Raw genomic sequence first — 24,607 nt, 5'->3', positions numbered from 1 at the left:
CATAGATGAGTTAAAAATCTTTGAATTTTTAAATTTCTATTTATCTATGTTTTTTCTTTCAGTTAATTTGATGCTAGTAAGTTGTGACATATACTCATTGATACTGATATTTCAAAAAAAGCCACAGTATCTCTAGACTTAAAAATATCATCAGTTGAAGAATACTCTTTGAAATAAAAATATTAGTAGTACTTATCCGAACTTGCCTTTAATAAATGTGATTTAAAAATATTCAGTTAGAAATATCATCGGTATGCATATATTTTATTAGTGTAGGTTTTTCCTTGCCATTTCACCATAATGTACTTATTTTTCTAAATATAGTGATGTTTTATAAAAGATAATAATTACAATGTGACATGTTCTGATTTTTCTAATGGGACACTTTTAAAGAATTATTTAGGCCTGGGCAATTTGATTTTCTTAATCATGTTCAGATATCAATGATGCATATAATACTTATCTGTCTCTTATAAAGTTAAAGGAAAATATGTTCTAGAATATGTTCCATGTGGATAAAATATAATGACCCTGAAATAAAACACAAACAAAGCCAAATGCAAGAGATTTTTTCATAAAAAATATACTTCAATAGAGTATGTAACAGATTATCTTCTACATCATTATTCTTTGATATCTCATGAAACTCAATTCACATGTAAATATCAAGCTTCATACAATAGTGAAATACATTTGACTACTGTTTAAATGTAAAAATTTAAATAGAGTATTTCTAATCTATTCAGGCTTTAAATGATAGGACTGAGAAAAAGAATTAGAAAGAACTAGTGGTTTATGTAACACACATTCTAATGCTTTTGAAGGGATGCTTTTTTTCTCTTAGACCAAAGCAGGAGCAGTGATTAGTTTAGGTTCAGGGAAATAGGACCATCTGCAACATCCCTATTATACAGCTATTCCCCCTTGTCTGTGGCTAAAACTCTCAGGCAAGCTTTGGCATGAGAATCTATTTCATTTTGCTATAACCATATTTTCTTTTTTTAATTTGCTAATTAGTCTACTACCTAAATTTCCACTTAATTATCATGAAAATAATGTGGAATAACTTGTAGAATATTTTGTATAGGCTTCTCATAGTCTTCTCAATTTCAACTATTTTAAGATTTTAATTATTCTGATTTTAAAATAATTTGCAGTTATTTGTGTGATTACTTGTGTAATTTTTAAAAGTTACTTACACCAGAAAAATATAAGCACTGTTGTTATTTTGATGTTTTTCTAATATTAATATGCATATATCATAGGAATTATTTAAATGAATTTTAATTTCCCTTTTCAATCATCTCCCATTGAAAGCTGAATCATGAGGATACCATCTCCAAGCAGGTGGAGTATTTGATCCCTTTAGCAAGGCAGTGATTTTGAAATTCGGGTTTAGACAAAAAGATATTTCAAGCTCCTGAAGAACAAGTTTGAAGGATTCAGAGCAGAGAATTGCACCCTGGCATGATGCCTATGCCAGCTGGACTGTGTGATTTTTGTTCTTTAGTAGAAGGATAACATGACATAGCAGGAATAATACTGCCTTTTCTTTCTGGCGTGGATCAAGAGAAAAGAAAATACAAGAAAACAGACAGAAGGTAAGTGGTCAAAATTTTTATTTCTGCTCTTGGTTTGGTGTTTCATAATTCGAGCTGAGGAAGAAAGCAGAGTGGTTTTCACTATACAGTGCAGTCGAATACAGGGATGAGATAACTTTTCATGGTAGTCCTGCACAGAAGCCATGGTGTCAACAGCTTGCGGTTCAGAGCTGGTCGAAGGCTGTAGCAGAAATTCAGGAGTTTCTGAACAAGGGACAGTTAAGAGCTGCAGGGCCTGTTTTTATAAATGAAAATTTACCGGGATGCAGCCACATCCATCATTTTATGCAGCTGCCTTTGAGCTTCAAGGGCAGAGTTAATTTTTTTTTTGCAACAGAAGCCATTTGCCTGCAAGTCTAAAATTAATTACTCTCTAGACCTTTAAGAGAAAGTTTCTAACCTCTATTCTAGAGCTTTGACAGGGCACAAGGTAAGGTCCAATATAGCAGTCCTGCTAGAAAGAACAGGTCACACATTAAACCACCTCCAAAAACTGCCAGAAATGGGAGAGGTATTCTTGGAGCAGACTGTGCCTGAGAAGCAGTGAAGTATGACAGAGGTTCCCGCTGGCTTCCTGGGGCCAACTGTGCACATCTCTTCTCAACAATTGCATATTGGAAGTTTTAGAAGTGATCATAAGAGTATTTACACCATGGAAACTGGCAAATGCGACAAGTCAGATTTTTATTTGTTTGCCTGTTTTTCAGAGAGACAATTTTGAATCATTTAGTAGCACACAACTGCTCAGAAAATCAAAGAGGAGGTAGGGCTCACAGTGTTTACGGTTGTACAAGGCTCTCAATGATATCCCAAAACCCATCTTAGAGAAGTGCTAGAGGAAGGGCAGAAATTCAACTGAGTAAGCATTTTTATTTAAAAATAATAACAATTACTTATGGCTTTATTACCCAAGCCTAGTTTTTAAAACAGATGTTTAAACGTCATTGATTTAGCTAATTGTTCATTTATGTGTTTCTGTTACCCTGCAACTGGGCTCCTGAGCCAAACCAAATCAGTTAATGAACTTGTTTCTACACATAGGATTTTAGTAATAGAACATTACCAAATGCATAATGTTCATGTGTGAATATACATTAAATTTTATTAAATGGGAAATATACACAGATTTTATGCTCTTTTCAAAGCTTAAATACAACTAATGTCTTCTATAATATTAAATACTCTTTAAAGACCATTAATTTCACAATAAATCCATAAATTTTCTCTTTTTTCTTTTTATAGTTTTAGCAAGATTCTTCCTCCTACCTCCCTGTTCCCAACATTTAAGATATGTATACAAGAAGAAATTAGGGGAATTTACTACCGTCCATAAACTGGGGGGTTTCCAACTTTAATTCTTTTTTTTTTTTTTTTGAGACGGAGTCTCTCTCTGTCGCCCAGGCTGGAGTGCAGTGGCGCGATTCTCCGCTCACTGCAAGCTCCGCCTCCCGGGTTCACACCATTCTCCTGCCTCAGCCTCCCGGGTAGCTGGGACTACGGGTGGCCGCAACCACGCCCGGCTCCAACTTTAATTCTTAATGGATCAATTTTATAGCTTCTCTTTAATACATTGATGTAAATTCGCCTTTGCAGCACACAATACACACACTTCCAGGACTTTAAGGATCCCTTTGGGGAAAACGTTCTGTATTCACAAGTTGACAAACTTAAGAAAGATAATAATACAGATTTGAAAAGCAAAAATGTAGATTTTGAAAATATGGAGATTGAGTTCATAACGTAAAACACATATTTGTAAAGTGTTTAAATATAAGGGAAATCACAGACAATATGGCAATCATCTGAAAGGTAATTCAGGTAGAGTTGCAAAAAAAAGAAAAAATAAGTTCTTCAGAAGAACAAAGGGTAATATCGCAGTCAAAAAGTAATACATTGAGGAATTTTTCTGCTAGCTGAATGTTGTATTTTTAAACCTATGTTTAAAGTTCTGTTGATGAAGTGGCATATGAATTTCTCATCGTATTTTCACACTGGGGATGGATAGCTTTAATTCAATTATTTTTAATTGAAGGGCATTGGAATTCATTAAAATATTAAAAAATGAAGGTTTCCAAAGTATTACAAAAAGTGAATATTCTATTACTAGGCTTGTCTTGGTGGAGATTATCAGCCACCTGGAGATAAGGCTCTTTTCCACCTAGGGATGATGAGTAAAGCTCTAATAACGCATTCTCCAAAATGCTGCACACTAATTATTCTATAATTCCGTAATTCATTTTTTCAAATACAAGTTGTATATACATGATATCTGGCTCCGTAAACAAATTTACCTCCCAATTATTTAATTTTAAAACCACAATTTTTGCATTTTTAAAAAAACTTCTAAATCCCTCCTTACAATTTTGACTTAAATTTCCATAGTTCCACAGTTCCACATGGCTGCGGAGACCTCATAATCATGACGGAAGATGAAAGGCACATCTCGCATGGCAGCAGACAAGATGAGAGAGCTTGTGAGGGAATCTCCCCTTTTTAAAACCATCAAATCTTATGAGACATATTCACTATCACCAGAATAGCATGGGAAAGACCCGCCCCCATGATTCAATGACCTCCCACCAGGTTCTTCCCACAACACGTGGGAATTGTGGGAATTACAATTTATGATGAGAGTTGGGTGAGGGCACAGCCAAACCATATCAGATAGATTATATATGGCTTATGTATTTTATACCGCTTTCTCCTACAAACCTAATACATCATGCTGCATATTTTTAAAATAAGACATGCAATATAAACATTAAGTATCATCTTGACAAATACCAATCAAAACCTTGCATTTTCCTACTGGGATCAAGGAGATAATCTTAATGTAATTTAGAATCCCACATAGTTAACAAAAACAAATGCATGCAAAGTTAGGCTTCGAGGTTTTGCTTAAAATCTTCTTACCAATGTTTCAAAAGCTTAGAATTTTCTTCGTATGGCTCTGTAATTTAACCCTCTATATAGTAAATGTTTTCTTGGAAGTCTCCCAAACAGAAGACTCTTAAACCTTGATATCAATGATCATCATTCTAATCTAACAAGCTTACAACTTTAAATTCTGTGACATTCTAAATTCTTCAAAAATAACACAAATCCTCTCTTTGTAAATGAGATCACCCAACAAGTTAATAGGGAATCAAACATTTTAAAATTCTCTGCATCCATTAAATGCCCCTTTGTTAAACTTCATCTGCATTTCAAACATAATATTTATTTTACTTCTTTGGAGCTGTTATACTCTGGGCATAAGACGGAGAGTAGTCCAGGAAAGGGGCAACGTCTATATTTTTGCCAAGACATTTTAATCATTACAGAGGAGTTTTTGTTTTTGTTTTGGTATCTGTGGTTACTTCTCTGAATTTTTTTCTCTCTCTCTTTCATGTTTTCTCCTACAGTTTCTTATTAATATTTTCACTCTCCACATGTGAGGGGATCAATTCATGATGATGTGTCTTTTATAATCCCCATCTTCTGCAAAAGACAGTGTTCTCATCTGTTCATAAAATTTGTTCAGATTTTTGCTTAGATTAGGAGGGTGGGGATGGTTTCAGGATGAAACTCTTCCACCTTAGATCATCAGACATTATTAAAAGATTAGCATAAGGAGCACACAATCCAGATTCCTCGCATGTACAGTTCACAATAGGGTTCGCACTCCTGTGAGAATCTAATGCTGCCACTGATCGGACAGGAGGCAGAGTTCAGGCAGTAATACTCGCAGCTCACCTCCTGCTGTGTGGTCCATGGCCTGGGGGTTTGGGACCCCTGTCTTAGGTGATTCAGGATACATAGTATTCCAGGAGCTGGAAAAGTGGAGATGATGGTTAATCTCTTGGGGTTATCAGTTCTACCACTTGACATAGATTAAGAGATTAAACATGTTTAACTTAAGCTGAGCATGGTAAAGTTTTTTTTCCTAAACTTTAGACAGCAGAGCATACACAGAAAGTCCATAAAACAGAGGGATCAAGTTAGAGCACATAAGAAAAAATTGCCTCTCTCTCTCTCCCATGTTCTCCTGCTCTCCTTCTCTATTCTGGACTATCGCTCATTCTCTCTCATTGTCAGTCTATCTGTCTTTTGGTCTATCTCCTAAAGAGAGGTTAGGGTAAAAGAGAGACTAGGCAGAGAAACAGACTGAATCTATGATCCCTACTTGAAAGTGACAAAATCTTTTCTGAATAGAAGACAATGCAGAAATAGAACTTTGTGGCCGGGTGTGGTGGCTCACAGCTGTAATCCCAGCACTTTGGGAGGCCAAGGCTAGTGAATCACGAGGTCAGGAGATAGAGACCATGCTGGCCAACATGGCGAAATCCCATCTGTACTAAAAATACAAAAATTAGCCAGGCATGGTGGCACGCACCTGTAGTCCCAGCTACTTAGGAAGCTGAGGCAGGAGAATCACTTGAACCTGGGAGGTGGGGTTGCAGTGAACAGAGATCGCGCCACTGCACTCCAGCCTGCGCGACAGAGTGAGATTCCATCTAAAAAATGAACAAACGAACGAAAGAAAGAAAGACAGAGAGAGAGAAAGAAAGAGAATTTTGCAATGAAATCTTTTGGCTGGAAAGAAGAGATAAGGATGAAGACTGAAAGGGAGATGTCTACCAAGCAATCATACAATTTGAACACTTCCTTCTTCCTATAGCCTACCTCCTCTGTCCAGAGATTCACACTTTTGCTGATACTGCCAAGAATTTGCCAAACTCTTGCTAAAAAAGACTACAGATCAGATGTTTTTGGAACATGGATTTTGTCATTTACTTAAGATATAGAAAGTGCTGATGGGATTAATCACCAGCTGGAAGCATAAGATTACCACTGGCAATTATGATGAGTGTAAACACTTTAAACAAAATTCTCCTGTGTTTGGAACTTACTCCATATCAAAGTTTTAGCTGCATTAAAAATTCCTTATGCAAATACCTTCTACATACATCTTCATAATGCCTCTAAATATTTCTGTAAGTGAGATTATTAAAGGTAGAGAGGCAAACTGCATGTGAGCTCTTGAGACAGACACCACGGTGTTGAAATCTGGCTCTAATACATATCAACTGTGAGCCCGGAGTTCATTTACTTAACCCCTCAGTAACCCAGTTTTCTCATCTGTAGAAGAGAAATGAAAATAACTAGTTTATAGACTTGTAAGATTATACAGGTTAATATTTACAAAGCATGTAGAGTAGTATTTTGACCACAGTATTAATAAGTCAAAAGCATATTTTAATATTTTAATATGTGTTACTGAAACATGTTCCAGAAACTAGTTGAGGTAGTGCTACCTTTTTAACAAATGTAAAAAAATTTTTTCCTAGATTTTTGAGACAGCCTGTCTGTCACTCAGGCTGGAGTGCAGTGGTGTGATCATAGCACACTACAGCTTCAGACTCCTGGGCTCAAGTGGTCCTCCTACCTCAGCCTCCTGAGTAGCTAGGACTACAGGTGTGTGCCACCACACTAGGGTAATTTTTAATTTTTTTGTAAAGACAGGGTCTCACTATGTTGCCCAGGTTGGTCTCAAACTCTTGGCCTCAAGCTGTTTTCCTGCCTTGGCCTCCGAAGTGCTGAGATTACAGTGGTAGTTGTAATTGGTTTCAACATGCTAAGTATGAAGGACCAATTTTTAACATCCTTAACACCCCTTATATATTCATGTTTATTCTCCTTTTACAATATGACAGAAAATATAATCATGTTCAAATTTGTAATTTTTGGTTTTAGTAGTTTTTCTTTCATAATTTATTCTTTACACGTATTTTTTCATTTGCAGTACTATGTATTGTAAAGTTGTCAAAATAAAAATAGAGGTACAAGTATTTTTTATTCTTTTAATTTATTTTCTTTTTTAATTTCCAACTTTTAAGTTCAGGGGTACATGTGCAGAATGTGCAGGTTTGTTACATGGGTAAACATGTGCCATGGGGGTTTGCTGCACAGGTCATCCCATCACCTAGGTATTAAGCCCAGCATCCATTAGCTAGTCTTCCTGATGCTCTCCCTCCTTCCACTCCCTGACCTCTGACAGGCCCTGGAGTGTGTTGCTCTCCCCATGTGTCCATGTGTTCTCATCATTCAGTGCCCACTTATAGGTGACGACACGTGGTATTTGGTTTTCTGTTCCTGCATTAGTGTGTTATGGATAATGGCCCCCAACTGCATCCGTGTCCCTGCAAAGGACATGATCTCATTCCCTTTTATGGCTGCATAGTATTCCATGGTGTATATGTACCACATTTTCTTTATCCATTCTATCATTGATAGGCTTTTTGGTTGATTCCATGCCTTTGCTATTGTGAATAGTGCCGCAATGAACGTACATGTGCAGGTGTCTTTATAATAGAATTATTTATATTCCTTTGGGTATATACCCAGTAATGGGATTGCTGGATTGAATGGTATTTCTGCCTCTAGATATCTGCAGAATAGCCACACTGTCTTCCACAGTGGTTGAGCTAATTTACACTCCTACAAACAGTTTAAAATAATTCATTTTTCTCCACAACCTCACCAGCATCTGTTATTTTTTGACTTTCTAATAATGGCCATTCTGACTGGTGTGAGATGGTATCTCATTGTGGTTTTGGTTTGCATTTCTCTGCTCTTTGCCCCTTTATGGGAAAATTATGTGGGTTTTTAAAAACAAATTATTCTGTAAAGCTCTTTGACTTTAGCAATAATATACAATCACTCATCAAATAAATGGCAAATATTTTTGTAGCATTTTTCTTTTAAATCTTTTTATCATGTCATTAAACCACATATATATATAGATAGGTATATTTTCATTTGTGATCTCTCTTTTCATTTGTGATTTCACTTTTATCATTAGATATATTCTGATCTCAATATCAAAAATATATTCATTTGAATCTATTTTATGGCTTCAGGTTATTCAATTAATTATGCTAATCTCTCTGGAATCTGTGCAATAATAAGATATGAGATTAGAGCATACCTTAATTGTTTCCTAATTAAACTATTATCACAACCTCTCTGATATTTAATCATTATCATTTGTTTCTATCTTATCATGACTGTGTCATTGTCTATCAATTCAATAACATTTCTGAAGGTAAAATAAAAGTTTTTAACATTATTCTATCTTTGTAGAATATAATTTGATTTCTGAAAAGGATAATTTTTTTTTCTCATTCCTTTTTCTTTCCTTTTACTTTCATACTCCTTTCCTTACAAGGACATAGGCATGTGTCCTAACCCTGTCCATCTTACGACCTAAAGTTCAGTGTTCTGGAAGATTTCTGAAAAGATTTACCTTCCTGATTAACAACAACAACAACAAAGGCAGAGAGACAGAAGCAGACAGAGATCAACATTTTTACATATTGGATTTGGCTTAATTTTATGAGTATAGTATGCCAGGTCTACAGGATAGCTGTCCTGTGAACAGGAGAATAGTATGAAACTGCCCCAGAATCCTGGAATTGTTGAGAAGCTGAAATATCTAACCCTTAAACCCCCTACTATAGATATCTTTTAATATTGGATAATTAAAACCAATAAAATATATCCAGCTTTTAAGAACATCCTAGCTGGTTTATTTACTGATTTTATTAAACTGACATGTCTTTATTGAGCCAACATTTGATTTAAATTTTCCCCTGATTTCTACCAAGTAAAGGCCAACATTCTTAGGTCAACATCAGGTTCTCTGTCTTATTTCCAGCCTAATTTCTGGCTATTTTTTTTGTGGAGTTGCATATTCAGATTTACCTCCTTTTCATTCCGTATAGTTTTATTTGTCATCCAAATAGCCATTTCTAGCAGGGACATCCTTCCTATTCATTCCTTCCTATTGAAATTCTCTCTAGTCTTCAAGAACAGTCATGCATTCCAATAATTTGTGAACATACTTATCACAGCGTAACTGAAATACAATTGTTATATTATAGAACATAACGAGTGTCCACTTGCTCAGTACAGTAAAACCAGGTATCTGCATGGAGTTTTGCAGCAAAAGAAGGAAAGGCATTTATTGCAAGGAACCCAGCAAGGAGGACCAGGCAGCTAAGTGCTCAAATCCTAACCTTCCCAATGGCTTGCAGGCAAGTGTTTTTAAAGGCAGGTATAAGTTTTAGGAAAGCAGAAGCTACAGGCAAAATAGTAAATCAGTACATGGAGATTACACACTGGTTTAGGCCTAAAAGGGCAGGATATCTTGAAGCAGGGATGGTGGTGCTTACAGGTCGTAGACAGATTTTAAGATTTGCTGATTTGCAATTAGTTAAGGAAGAGAAGTTTTGTTTAAAAATTTGGGGTCAGTAGAAAAACATTAACTGCCTGGGGGTGAGGAGTGATTTCTCCAATTCCCTCAGGAAGAAATTTAGAGAAAAAGACAATAGTTAAAGTTCATCTTCACTTCGCCCTTATCTGTGCCCATGAATCCCTTTGGTGAAGGTCCTCAGTGGGGGTCCAAGTTTCTGAAAGACAAGTCAGGGACATATGTTAAGATGCTATCCTTTGTTTCTATGAGGAAAGCAAGTATCTCCAGAACTCTTAACTTCCTTGGCTATTGTTTTAAGCTACTATTACCTTCTTGTTTAACAAGTTACTTATTTAGTTCTGGGGCTAGCTTGGTACCTGAAGTTATCCTTAAGGAACTCAGGATTTTCTTTTATTTCCATGCTTTGTGGGCTTCAGGTTCCTAAAAAGGGGGTCCTTGCTCTATCTCACAATGTCTCTTTACCCTGAACACCAACAACATCTGGCTTCCATCATTCAAATGACAATTTCACACAAGAGGACTAAAACCATTACACACAGACACTGTTTTCTGTCTAAACTAACATGAATTTACTACTCTACTGCCTGCAATTGACAAGAATTTAATTGTCCAAAAGTTTTTAACCCAGGAAGATGAAGATGTTGCAGGGGCCAAGGGAAAGCTTCCCCTTTGCCGTCTGAAGGTTCACTGAAAATGAACTGACGACAGACAGAGATTTATAAGAGAAAGGGAATACAGATTGATTTAACATGCAGAGCATGAGAAAATCACAGAAGAATGGTTATTCAATAACCCAGTGAGCTCCAGATGCTTTTACACTCTCCTTCATAGGGCAAGAGGAGATAGGTGAGGCGTGTAGGCATCAATGATTTTCAGGAGAAATGAATAAGCCCAAAGAACAATGGCATGAGACAAAATATTTCTCAGCACTGAAGGAGGTGGCAGGTAGGCGAGGGGCTAAACTTCACTGGGAACAAAGGTTTTCTTATTATGCAGATAAAGCCTCCCAGGTAATCTCTCAGTGAGATGCTCCAAGAAGAATAGATACAAATATATCTGGGTATGGTGAAAACTCCTAGTCTTCTCTTCTCCTGTGGGTAATCTTTCCTAGTTATTTGATGAGATCCCTAGGGAGGTGATGTTAAGGCAATAGCATTTCTTTTGGAAAGAAGTTTTCTTAAAGAAATTCCAAGAAGGGTTTATCTTGCTGCTTCCAGAAAGAAGATCAGAGAGACAGGGAGGTGGGGGAAGGTCAGACAGAGACCTCGAAACTGCTTGTTTAGCTCAGCGTGTCAAAGTGTCACACTTGTGAGTATTGTTTTCTGAGCCAGCACTGTAATAACTTTATGGTTTGCTTAAAAACTTCCTGACTGTCCATTTATCTGAACAATAGACAAGTCTACTTTACCTCCTCTCTCAGAACAACATATGCTCAAATCAGCTGAATAAACAAATCTTTACAGTTCCAAATTTACTTAGAGCTGTTCTTTCATTGTGCCCATGAATTCTAAAATGTCATATAACAAACTTTGCCCAGTTCCAAACAGGCCCTGTGCGTTGGAAGCTCTGAGGAAATACAAGTAAAAACAAAATCATTTCTCAACTAAGAATTTCTTTCTTCTTCTTTTTTTTTTTTTTTTTTTTTTTTGACAGAGTCTCGCTCTGTCACCCAGGCTGGAGTGCAGTGGTGTAATCTCAGCTCACTGCAAGCTCCACCTCCTGGGTTAATGCCGTTCTCCTGCCTCAGCCTCCCCAGTAGCTGGGACTACAGGCACCTGCCACCACACCTAGCTAATTTTTTGTATTTTTGGTAGAGACAGGGTTTCACCATGTTAGCCAGGATGGTCTCGATCTCCTGACCTTATGATCCGCCCGCCTCGGCCTCCCAAAGTGCTGGGATTACAGGCGTGAGCCACCGTGCCCAGCCAGAATTCCTTTCTTCAAAGGTAGTAGGGAAAGACACAACTTTTATTATTGAATAAGCATTGAACAAGAATGTGATGTGCATTACAGACAATCCATTAAAAGATTACAAAGACAAAAAGAAATCTCACCCTTTTATATAGTCAAGAACACACATATCATTATATACACATACTCCTTGACTTCTAATGGGGTTACGTTCCAATAATTCATCATATGTTGGAAATATTATAAGTCAAAAATGCACTTAATACAGCTAACCTGTTAGCAGTGGTGAATCTGTATGGGTCTGCAGCAATCTCAATTCTTGTATCCTCAGAAGAAAGAATTCCACTGAGGGGCACGGGCAGAGTGAAAGATGTAGGCAAGTTTTAGAGCAGGAGTGAAAGTTTATTAAAAAGCCTTAGAGCAGGAATGAAAGGAAGTAAAGTACACTTGGAAGAGGGCCAAGTGGACAACTTGAGAGATCGAGTGCAGTTTGACCTTTGACTTGGGGTCTTGTACATTGGTAATCTGTATACGTAGTGGCCTTCCAGCACTTGGGAGGAGCCGCATGTGCAGTATATTTACTGGAGTTGGACGCATGCTCACTTGCAGCATTCTTCCCTTACTAGTCAAGTAGAAGAAGGCCATATACCAGTTAAATGCCGCTATGTTGCTTCTTAGTGCACATGTTTGAGCCCACTCACCCAGCTCCTGAGATCTCATCAGAAAGCTGCTGATTACTAGTTTTAGGTGTTTCTATCTTTTGGGAGACTGCCTGTCCCTGGTTCCAGCTGTGACCAATTATTATGTTAGCGAGATCATGTAACAACCACCTGACCATCACCTGATGGTCATTTGACATTCCTGTTTGGTGTTTAGGGGGACCTCTCCTGCCACACTTATGTCTGACTAGCTACTTACTGAATCATAGCCTAGCCTAGCCTACCTTAAACATGCTCATAAAACTTACATTAGGCTACATTTAGACAAAACATTTTATGACAAAGCCAACTTTATAATAAAGTGTTGCATATCTCATGCAATTTATTAAATACTGCAGTGAAAGTGAAAAACAGAATGTTTGTATGAGTATTCACCATTAATATACCCATAGTAAAGTCAAAAAATTGTCAGTTGAACTGTTGTAAGCCAGAGAACGTTTCTACATGTTTCAAGATAAACAATAACTAGTTCTGAAATCAGAGAACTTGACAGCATGATTTGTCACACAGAGTTCTTCTTGACTTTACTTGATAATTGGGGTGACCTTTAGATAAGAAGAAACAAACTTTTCATATCTTCATGACAAGAGGTAGTTTTGCAACTTGGAACAAGGTGCCCACTAAAGATATTCTCCTAACTTTCCACAGAAGCTGGGAGAAGGTGGTGCTACCTTTCAAAGAGACGGTTCTTGGTCCTTTAGAAATACAAACCTAGATCACAAAGCTGACAAAATGCCAATCTGGTCTTCAAAATGATATATATATACATTTCAAAGAGAGAAGTAATTACTTAAAATTACATGTTTTATAAACAAAATGCTCAAAGTAAAAGGAGGGGAGGGAAATCTCTTTCCTTATTTTCAACATGGAAGATTATGCCTCTTACTTTTAAATTGTGTCTGTCCTTAGAAAAGACCCATCTTAAATGAGATCTTCCATATCTTTTGAATATACTACCATTGATGTGTCCCATCTGCAACTTTACTAAGATGGTCAAGGTAGTCGTTTCCCCTATTGCAGAAGGAGTCAATTTGAATTTGATTTATACGCTGGTTATTTTGATGGTATTTTTAGCATCAACTGCTGGAAATAAACAACTACTATCTTATATTAATTTTTGAAACTATCATATACCCTCTAGTAGACTGTAAGATCCTATAAGGTAGAAAGTTTTTTTTGTAAATTTATGTTTTATTTTAATTTTCTCTTGCGGTTAACACACCCTCTACTCACTTGACAATCAGTGAATAAACAAACTTTCTTTAGTAGTCACAACAATGCTGTGTCTATATTTTGTGATGTGAATAGGATAAAATTAACTGACTCTGTGGTAGACAATTTATAATTATCTTTCATTACTCTGAACACAATTTAATCATAAATACAAACAAAATAGTGTCTCTCATTTAGTGCAAACTGAGAAAAATGACTGAAACAATCAATTACAACATATCTTCCATAAATTAGTATTATTTTTTCATATCTGCAGTAAAATACATGCAAATTGCATGATTTAACAGACAGGAATTACTAGATTTCTTAATATACTTTTGAAATTACTTTTCACTCATTATGCATCCTTTCTAGTTCTTGACTGGTTCTTCATTTTCTAAAAGAATATGCTTTTTATAAAGCACTTCAGAGATGCATAAGTCTGCATTCCTCTGAAAATGACCTCCCAGAAGAGATGTTTTGGAGAGATGCCAAGCCATTTTCATTCCTAATTAACCCCCTACCCAGGCATTGTTACAGTTTCTCAATCATCATAAATACCACAGATCTCTTCTTTTCTTTAAACATGCCAGAGAGCAAGGGGTCATGCTGTTACTAGACAAAAGCAAGATGCTAATACAAAGTTAGCCATGACCTTTATCCTTTATCAGAGTCATCAAGCAGTAGTTACTTCAAGATCACAGATGAAATAGCAATGCTCAAAGTGGTAATAAAAACTATGTTTCAATTAGAATAAAAGGGTATTACAATTTTTTATTTGATACTTTCACTTAACTTGCAGGAAGCCTACTGAAATTGCTCAAGAACAGGTTAGGAAGTTTATTTGACCTATGCATTGCAATTATCATATATTCCAAGATAGGCAATTAGAGTGGGCTAGTAAAGAGTTTGCATTCAATGAAAATATCACTCTTAAATGAAATAAGGCATTTACTTAATTCCAAAAATACTTGGCAGAGTTAGTCACATGTTTTTTGCCTATGTGCTAGACATTCTCCTGAGTCATGTTTGATTTTGTAATTCTAAAATTTAGCAACCTTTCCATTTGAGCCAGAAACCTTTTCTTCAACTTAGGTAACTACTTCCAGATGAATTAATGATGCCTGCAATTCTTCCCAGATATAAAAAAATAGGAAGAAATTGACAAGCATACTATGCTTTATTATATTGTTAAACATAAATAAACAAATTAATTAAGATTAAAATATAAACATTAGGAAGATGTACTGCCTGTGCTCAGAAAGAGAATGATCCCTTTTCTCTTCATTATAAGGGTCACAGGCAACACTTCTCTAACAAAAGTCAGGTTAACAACAGAAAAGCATAACAAATTTATTAATATGTATAAGCATGATGGCCATATAAAACAGTTGCAAACTCAGGGAAGGACCAGATAATTGACACTTAAATACCATTTTCATTGGGGTGAGGAAAGTGGGGAGATTGTAAGTGAATGAACCAAAAGACCAGACAACGGTTTGTAAACAATTTCTCTTTGGATGCTGAATGGGGCCAAAGGACAAATAGCAGCTTCAGACAAGTTACAGGAATGTGAGGGGCAGAACTACATTGTGAACCAAGGTTATCTTATTATGCAGATACATTCTTCCAGGTAATCTCTAGGAATTACCCTCAGAAAAATAGAGCAAAAGCCTATCTGGTCATGATGATAATTTCCAGTTTCTTCTCTTCACCACTGGTTAACCTTTTCTGGTTATTTGATGAGATACATAGGAAGAGGTCTTAAGAAAATTGCATTTCTTTTGGAAAGAAGTTTCCTCAGTCAGATAAGGTAGTGTTCAGAGAGAACCCCTCCTACTTCTTTGGAAAAAAAAAAAATCAGAGAGATGGGGAGACAGGAGAAGCTTAGAGAGAGCTGTTGATCCTGAGGCTTATTTCTGAGGTCTTTCAATTTTCTTTATTCCAAAGTACTTAGCATGTCAAAGCACCATATTTAGGGTTATCATTTTCTGAGCCAAGATATTTTTTGCTGAGAGTGTATGTAATAAGGTTACCTAAATTAGTCTGAAACTTGAGCAAAAGTTTCATAGAAAAAGTGACATGGGTTTTGAGAAATAAAGATTGAGGCAATATTAGTGGGACAAAGTGTGGTGAACCTGTAATGTTCCAGCAGTTGGAGACTCTGTGATGTGTGAAAACTTCCAGGAACGAAAAGAAGACCCAAAGGACCACTCGATGTGTGGCATGGAATACATCTAGAGAAAGATACAAAGACAAGGCTGTACAGGACATTTCAGGTTGATATAAATTCTTTGCTCGGCCAAACTTCAGCCAGCCTTCTCACTCTTATGTTAGGCCCATCTGTAAAATCCAGTTTTAGCAAGAACCCAGCTAAGTCAGTTTAGCAAGAATACTAATCCTTGATATCTGATCAAGTTTCTCATCTTCCACTCTCCCCTAAGTAATGTCTAATCACCCCGGCCTGTCTTCAGCAAAAATTCTGTTAAGTTTCTTAGTAATTTTGTATCCACTGACCCCCAACCTGCTCCTTGCTATAAATTCCCACTTGCCCATGCTACATTCTAAGTTGAACCCAATCTTCTTCCTCCACTGCAAGATACTGTTGCAGTGGTCCATATACTTATCATGATGGTCCTGAATAAAGTCATCCTTACTTTGCTCTAACAAATATCATTAAATAATTTATTTTAGTAAGATTATATGGAGGATGGCATATATCTTACAAGCAAGGAAAATGTCTGAAAGTTCTAAAAAGCACTTGATAAGTCCTATTAAAGAAAATCAGAGCTGGACAGTAGTCAAAGTGGTGAAGTCAGATTTACTCAGAGCTATTGCAATAGGGAAAGGGGACCTCGGTTTAGAACTGGGCCCAAATCTGAATATAATAGGAAGAGTGGGGATTCATAGCCAAGTGGGTCAGGGTTGGTGGATCCAATATTTATAAGCAGAAACATTATGCCTAAGGGGAGACTCTGGCTCTACCAATTAGGTGGATTCTTTGCTGAAGGCAGGGCAGGATGATCAGAAAATGCTCAGGAAGTAGTGGGGGATGAGAACTTTGATCATATACTGAAAGTGATCAGGTATCAAGGGTGGTGAAGTTTCCTAAACTTTTTTTTTTTTTTTTTTTGAGATAGGGTCTCGCTCTGTCACCCAGACTGGAATACAGTGGCACAATCATAGTTCACTGCAGCCTTGAAATCTTGGGCTCAAGGGATTCTCCCACCTCAACCTTGCAAGTAACTGAGACTATAGGTTGTGTGTCACCACGCCCTGCTAATTTTTTATATTGTTTTTAAGACAGGGTCTCATTTTGTTGCCTAGGCTCTTATTTAACTCCTGGGCTTAAGCAATCTTCCTGCCTTGGCCTCCTAAAGTGTTGGGATTACAGGAGTGAGCCACCACACCCAGCCAAGATTCTTGCTACAGTTGAGCAATGCAGGCTCAATAATCATCGATCCTAAGGCTAAAGCCTAGAGGGCTTACAGGAGCTTGGCAGAGTTTGGTCAAGGGTAGTCTTTGTTGGTACTAAAATATCTGATATGTGTTTTAATAAGGTATTAATTTAAAGATATATAAGCATCCAAACACTAAATAGAAATTATAATACTGGAATTTCACATATTTCCTCCACGGAACAGGATTAGGATAAATGGTAAGAGGAGTAGGCAGGTATCAGGAAGATGTAGGAAGGAATTTTCTGAGTTGCATGGCTAGCTCTCTGGAAATATCTCTTTTTGAGTCAGGAACAAGCATTTGAAGGGGGCTCCTGAAAATCTAAATGCATTTTGTCTATTGTAGTATTACACAATGAAAATCCTAAATTATATTACTAAGTACATTAAACCAATGCAGTATATTTTTAACACTCACTGCCTAGATAAATACTCTAAAAATTACTTTTTAGTTCATATATATGTAAATATCTATATGAGGCTTGAAGTAGCATTGTTAGTTTTCAAATGTAGTTTGCTAAGCCAATCTCAGATTTACAGTTGGACAGAAAAGGAAAACATAAACAGCTCATTTTTCTGTAAAGTAACATCTTAATCTAGAGAACTGACGCCACTCAGTTGGAGATAAAAAAATAAGTAAATTGAATCAATGAATCACTGAATTATTGAAATGAGCCACATTGTCAAATACTTTAATGTCTGTCCATATTAAAACTCCTCTTTGTAGCAATAGATAAATTTGCATGTTTTAGAAGATGAGTTCAATGGTCAAAGGCATAGAGTTTACAGGTTAAATAAAAACGAACATACAATTCTCTATTGTAGGCTACTTACTATCTATAAGTATTATTACATTATTATTAAATAATGTAACTGTACTGAAAATTATTTCTCAGAAAAGGAGAAGGAAAAATCGCTACAATGTTCACCTGTCATTTTGAAATAAACTCTTGTCCCCCAAACTTTGGCTCTGGTGACATTAAGATGGAAAGAAATGTCACTGATTTCTCTCCCCTCTGGACTATGTGTCTTAGGTCACATAGTTCAAATATAGCCTTTCTCAGTAGCTGACAGTGCTATTCTCTTACTGAATAAGATACTACTACTACAGTTACACAAACTAATATATACTTAAATTGAGGTGTAAAAATCTAGTTAAACGCTGGAGATAACTGTAATATTGCTTTCTGCCACTTCATTACTGTTTTTTCTATGTTCAGATCAATATTGACACAAATTTCCAAGCACATGAACTCAGAGTCAATGAAAGCTGAAAAGATTTCATTCACATTAACAAATTCAGATTTGAACAGGTACTAACAAATTGCAATATGAGCGTGAAAACAGTGGAAATATGCTTCCTTTTCTAGATCCTATCTGTGACAATTAAGAGCACTCTAAGAGGAAAACACATCCCACCACAGTAAGTCATAAGACTGCAGAAGCTAGAAACATATGAATATAATATAGGCTGGCTATGCTATATTGCTGTGCGTTTCATAAAGCCCCAAGATTGTGAATCTTACCAACTTACTTGGCGTTTTAATCTATTTCTTTTTGTTCTCCCTCATGCGGTTGGCTCTCTGATCAGAATTATTTCTGTATTTTGTCTCTAACAGGCCAACTTTATACCTAGTCCCTTGCCTTTGCAATTGCTCTTATTTTTGCTTCAAATATGTTTTGCTTCATTTCCTTCTTATTTAGATGACGATTCTTCACAATATGGCTTAGGTTTCACCTGTTCTACCAAATTGTTCCTGATTATTTTTTTCTTTACTATAAGAGGAAGCATTCATTTTTGTTATAGTAAAAAAACTCTATGTGTTTATATATGTATTGACTGAAGGTAAGTTAGAGGTTAACTCTGGGTTAACTGCAGTCTACTGGATTAGGCTGGATTTGACTGGACTGATTGTCTCCATATATCTTCTAGTTCCAGAACACAATCTAGGACTGACTACTATCTGGGACCTATTGCTCTTAAGGCAAATGCCTGAAATATATTACATAGTTGCACCCAAAGATCCTGCTGAACTGTCCTGTTAAATGTCAGGTCTACTCTTATTTCACTCCCAAACGAGTAATTTAACCAAATTGCAGTAGTAAAGTATACTTCACTTTCTGGGAGATACTATTATGTAATACTCTTAAAGAAGAGAGAATCAATATTCAAATAGTAATGCCAATTACCCTTATCTATACTCTTGATGGCACATAATTGATTTCTCCCTGCATGAAAAATACACTCAATACTTCCCTAGGAATAAAGCAAATGGCTCTTTCAATCAAGACATTATATGTGAGGTCCTGTAGCTCATTATCTCAATCGGGCGCAGATGCAGCTCTTTTTGATCTGGAAACATGAAATAATAATATAAGTATATTCTCTATCTATTCCCGATATTTGACTGTGAAACAGGGATACTAAAATAAACATTCCCAGTCAAATAGAGGAAGAAGAAATGATACTCAAAGTCACTGCTCCTTTGCAATTAATCCCCCTGTGACAATTAAAAGTCTGCCATCTCTGAATGTAGGAAATGTTTCCTGATTGGACTCCAGTCCCAATCCCTGCCGGTTGGTTACCCATTCTTGTTTCTCAAAACTTTATTTCTTCTCTCTGAGAGGTCTTCTTTTTTCCTCACCTTCCTTGGCCATATCAGAAAGGCATATGGAGCATATGTCAATCATGGCAGGTGAGCAACTTTGCCTGTTTTCTGCCATTAGGAAATTGAGGGCCTAAGGATTGTTTTGCCTTCTAATTATAGTCCCTTTTAAACTAGGCTTATAGCATTTTTGAAAATATATACCTTGCAAAACCTTGTTGGCTTTTAGCTATTTGATTTTAGTCAGCTCCTTATGCCAATAGTCACACCCACAGTTCTTTTTGAGACATATGACATCTCTTGTCTAAACTTTGTGATAGGTATGGTGATCTTAACAGGCTTCTTTGGGACCACATATCTGGTCTCTTTCCCTTGATCATAAGTAAATGGGAAATCTTAGCAAGGAGCTTGATGACCTCTCACCACTGCTGTCTTGATTTGATGTTTGTCCCAGAGTTTGTCTTCATTGGCTTTTGTGGCTCATGTCTTTTCTCAAGTTTACTTCTTACTGATTGCAGTTGAGTGCAGCTTTCTAATGTACAAGTCCTGAATTGTGTGGATTGTCTTCTTGTCTCTTTCATCTCTGACTGCCCACAGCTTAACTTTTTTACAAACCTGTCTCCTTCCTGTGGTATCATAGCAAACACAGCCAGTAACAAATCTAGGAACACAAATTCATGACATCCATTACGTATTTTTATGATAGGCAACAGTCTTATCAAATATTTTGGCTTGAATACATGGATTGTCATTTGTCTAAACTTCGTTCAGGGTTTTCACACTGCCTGTCAGTCAGCCCAAAGGGAGTCACACCTATTGATTTTATATGTGCTATGGTAGCACTCTTACTGTTGTATTAACTTCTGTATGAGTCCTGCGATTACAACAGTCTGAAAATATCAGCATTTTACAACAACACTTATGTCTCACTCATGGTACAATAAGGATGACAAGTTGGCAGCTGTGCCGCTCAGCTCTGTTCCCCCGTGTCTTCCCATTCTTGGAATGAATGAAGCAGCCCCTATCTGGAACATGGTATTCTGTCCTGGAAAAATACAGAACTAAGAGAAGGGCTGAGTCAGACCATGCAGTCATATTTAAAAGTCTGTTCTGACATAAATATCACATTCACTCACATTCCATTGATCAAAGCACACTGCATGATAAAAAGCTAAAAACCACTGAGATAAGTGCATAATTTCTTCCCACAGAATGTCTGAAAAAGTTGTACGATAGTGGGTGGGAATGTATAAGTCTACTATGAGAGAGTATATATGGTACAATAATCTATTCAATCACTATTTCCTTCGATGTTATATCTCTTTATGTTTCAAATTTTGCATTCTATTTTACTTAAAACTTTTGTCCCAGGTTAGTACATGTTGGCTTCCCAAATAGATTGTGACTACTTTGATGCTAACTCAGTATCTTCTACAACTTTTAGTATATTTCAGAGACTACGACACATTTATTTTCCATGAGGATTTATCAGTTGTATTCCAATCATGTTGGTGGATGAACTCAATATCCCTGAAGGATTTCTGCTTACACATGGAGGACCAATTGTTTCTCAAATATTCTGGTTCATAAAATATTAGAATTACTATGTTCTTATCAGTTCCACAAGGATAGAGGTGAAATAAAAGCTCACTGATTTTTTTTGGAAGCCTATATATATTTTTGTTTAAAAAATTGCAACTGAAAATAGACGTTTTTGTTTTATAACGCAGAAACTATGTTTAGTAAAGTCTTGGAAAATATAAATGGTGAGGAAAATACATTAATAAAATTCATGGAAAGATAACATAAAATATTTTATACAAAAACGTTTTTGCCCACAATGTCAACTATTTGCATTCCTGTTACAATGGAATGTTTGTTTAGAACTACAGAAAAGCTTTTTTTCAATGATATAACCATGTGGATTTGTCGTACCTGATTTTTTGTTGGTAAACTTTAGTTTATGCATTCAAGTGATAAATTGTTATTATGCATATAGCTTTGCACAGGAAATATTTTGGTCATATATGGATAAAAATGGAGTCCTTAGTTTAATAATTTAATTATCTAAAAATGAGCTACATAGCAAAAAACGTAAATAATAAAATTTTATTAAACATAAAATTAGAATTATAACAAAATAATATGTACCACTTAGGAGATTTAGGCTAAAGTGACCTACCTGAGGATACAAGAGAAAGTATTACATGAGGAAATCGGCGCTGAGAAGGCTGGCCTCTGTCCAACCCTGTCTTTTTTTTTTTTTTTTTTTTTTGAGATGGGGTCTCTCTCTGTGCCAGGCTGGAGTGCAGTGGCGCAATCTCGGCTCACTGCTGTTATATATAAAGTTTCAGTGCCGCAAAAGAGATATCCTCCTAATATAAAATGTTCTTTTTGATTTTCAGCAAGGCAAGGTACTTCTATAGAAGCGTGAGCCCTCACAGATGGAGCAATGGTGCGCGCACACCTGAACAAGGGAGGGGAAGGAGTTCTTATCCCTGATGCATGTGGCCCCTGCTGCTGTGGCCTTCCCCTATTGGCTAAGGTTAGACCACACAGGCTAAACTAATTCCGATTGGCTAATTTAAAGAGAGCGACAGGGTGAGTGCTTTGGCGGGAAAAAAAATGGTTATACAGGGTGGAGAATAATGAGACAGGGTGGAGAATAATGAGACAGGATGGAGCAGGTAGCAGGTAACCGGAATGAGTTATGGTGGAGCAGGTGATCAGGTGATCGGAATGAGTCAGGGTGGAGTAGGTAATTGAAAAAGGTTGCTTTACGAGGAAGTTAAGTTTAAAAGTAGAAGGCAAAAAATTGCATATACTGACATATTAATTCTTTGAAGAGAAATTTAGAATTCATATTTAACACTGCAACCTCCATCTCCCGGGTGCGAGCGATTCTGCTGCCTCAGCCTCCCGAGTAGCTGGGACTACAGGCGCCCTGCCACAAAGCCCAGCTAATTTTTTGCATTTTTAGTAGAGGCGGGGTTTCACCTTTTTAGCCAGGATGGTCTCGATCTCTCGTAGCAGGTTGTTACGTTAAGTTATTGTAAACCACGGAGATACTCAAATTTGTCAATCATGTTTCTGACTGTAACTATTTTAGACATTTTGTTATCCACAGAAAATCGTTGTCTTATTTTTATCCTCTTTAAAAGATGATTTATAATCAGCTATATAATTTTGACACGTGCTCTCAAACGCAGGCTTCTGATAGCTTTGGAGATTGTGACATTGGAATAAAGGAAAAACCTACAGGACTCATGAAGAGCTGAAATGTTCACAAATATCAAGCAAAGTAAGAGTTAACTAAAGAGACTAAACTAATATAAAACTGAAGTAATCTTTTTGACACTTGCTTGGAACATTGCTGATCCTTATTTTCTTTTTCAGAGTCAATGAAATTTATTTTGAGCTATTTACAGCGTTTAATAATTGAGCAAGGTATACTCCTATGAACAAAATTTGGAGCATGTTTGTCTCTCTCTCTCTCTGCCTGGCGTCTTCAGAATTTGGAAACTAGTTGTAAGTATTCCTAACTTACAGCAGTATAGTCGTTTGCATCAGTACAATAAGAATCCATTTCCTTTTGCCCACCTCGGCCTCCCTAAGTGCTGGGATTACAGGCCTCAGCCACCGGGCCTTAGCCCCAACCCTGTCTTTTCTGTGGCATTTTTCTTCCTTTTTTCGGGACAGACAGGCGAGCAGTGGCTTCTTGTCCCCCTCCCCTTCCAAGGGCCCCAGACAGCAAGCTGGCCAGCATTCCCCACCACTTACCCATGGAGTCTTCCCCTCCCCTGGCACAGGGGTCCAGCTCAGTCCAAGCCCCAGAGAAGAAACAGCAATGACAGTTTCCTCTCCCTGGTGGAGAAACTCATTTGCATAAGAATAGAGGTTCTTCCCCCAGGCATCTTTCCAGCACTCCATTTAAGTTGTCTTGTTTTTGTTTTTTCTTTTCTCCACCAGGTCAGGAGTTAACTTTTACGTGACAGGCTTTACTAGGTTAGGAGCCCATCGCTGTTTATATTCTCTGCAACGTTTTAATTGTGAAAAAGGATTTAAAAGGATTTGAGGTTGGTCTTAAGCTGTAGTCAATTTGATGTGCTTTGCATGTCTTTCCATATGGTTCTGTCAGAAAGAGGGTTACCTTAGGATGGAATGCGGGCATAGGACTCCATTGGCCCATTGTTCAAGCCAGTCCCGCAAACTGCTCAAGGAGCTGTTCGCTTAAGGCAAACTTTACTGCAGGCCTCCATCTTGTTTTGCGTCCTTGGAAGCATGACTGTAACCGAAGGGCAGTGCTTTGTTTTTGCCTCTTGCATTTTACAATGGCAGCCCAGGTTCAATCCTCGCTTAGAGAATGAGTCCTTTCTGGTTTGATATCTGTATGAACTTTGCCATTTGTTGATTCTCATCCCCGCCACGAGCTACCTTGAATTTTCCTTTCTATGAGCAGTTGGGATGTTACTTTTGGTAAAGTTCAAAAGCCAGAAATATTGGCCGCTTGGCATGGCTAAAGTCAGGTAATAACGGATTTAAAAGGATTTTCTTAAAGAGTGCTCAGCTTAATTAAAAGTGGATATCCAAATATTAGGTATACTTAAAAGGCCTTTATGTTTTTCTCTTCTTGGATCTTGCTTTGCTGGAAAAAGGTTTTTTCTCAGTCACTGGAAAATTCCGTCGCTTAACACATGTGCAGTAAGGGAAATAAATCAATGTGAATGGCTCAGACTAAGGGCCCACCTACACACTGGGAGAATGGGTTGGAGCCACCAGGAATTTGTGCCTTATGCAGAGGGGAGGAGCCTGGCCTCTTCTGCTCCTGTGTGGTGGCCTGGTA

General features: G+C 37.0%; 1 long non-coding RNA gene across 7 annotated transcripts in view; it reads left to right on the top strand.

Annotated features, from left to right (window-relative positions):
- Nucleotides 1-1,297: 1,297 nt before the first annotated feature.
- Nucleotides 1,298-24,607, top strand: part of LOC109024468 (uncharacterized) — a 62,596-nt gene continuing 39,286 nt past the window's right edge. For 2 of the 7 annotated variants that reach the window (XR_008674765.2, XR_008674762.2), the window contains exons 1-4: nt 1,327-1,601; nt 22,170-22,365; nt 22,974-23,065; nt 23,161-23,292. This is a non-coding gene — a long non-coding RNA (uncharacterized lncRNA). Of the gene's footprint in view, nt 1,602-22,169; nt 22,366-22,973; nt 23,066-23,160; nt 23,293-24,607 lie in introns of all 7 variants that reach the window. The other 5 variants (XR_008674767.2, XR_008674760.2, XR_002003970.2 and 2 more) reach the window with 5 other exon arrangements.

This window comes from Gorilla gorilla, chromosome 22 (genome assembly GCF_029281585.2).
Source record: "Gorilla gorilla gorilla isolate KB3781 chromosome 22, NHGRI_mGorGor1-v2.1_pri, whole genome shotgun sequence".
NCBI lineage: Eukaryota > Metazoa > Chordata > Mammalia > Primates > Hominidae > Gorilla > Gorilla gorilla.
This window is presented reverse-complemented; position numbering and strand designations above follow the sequence as displayed.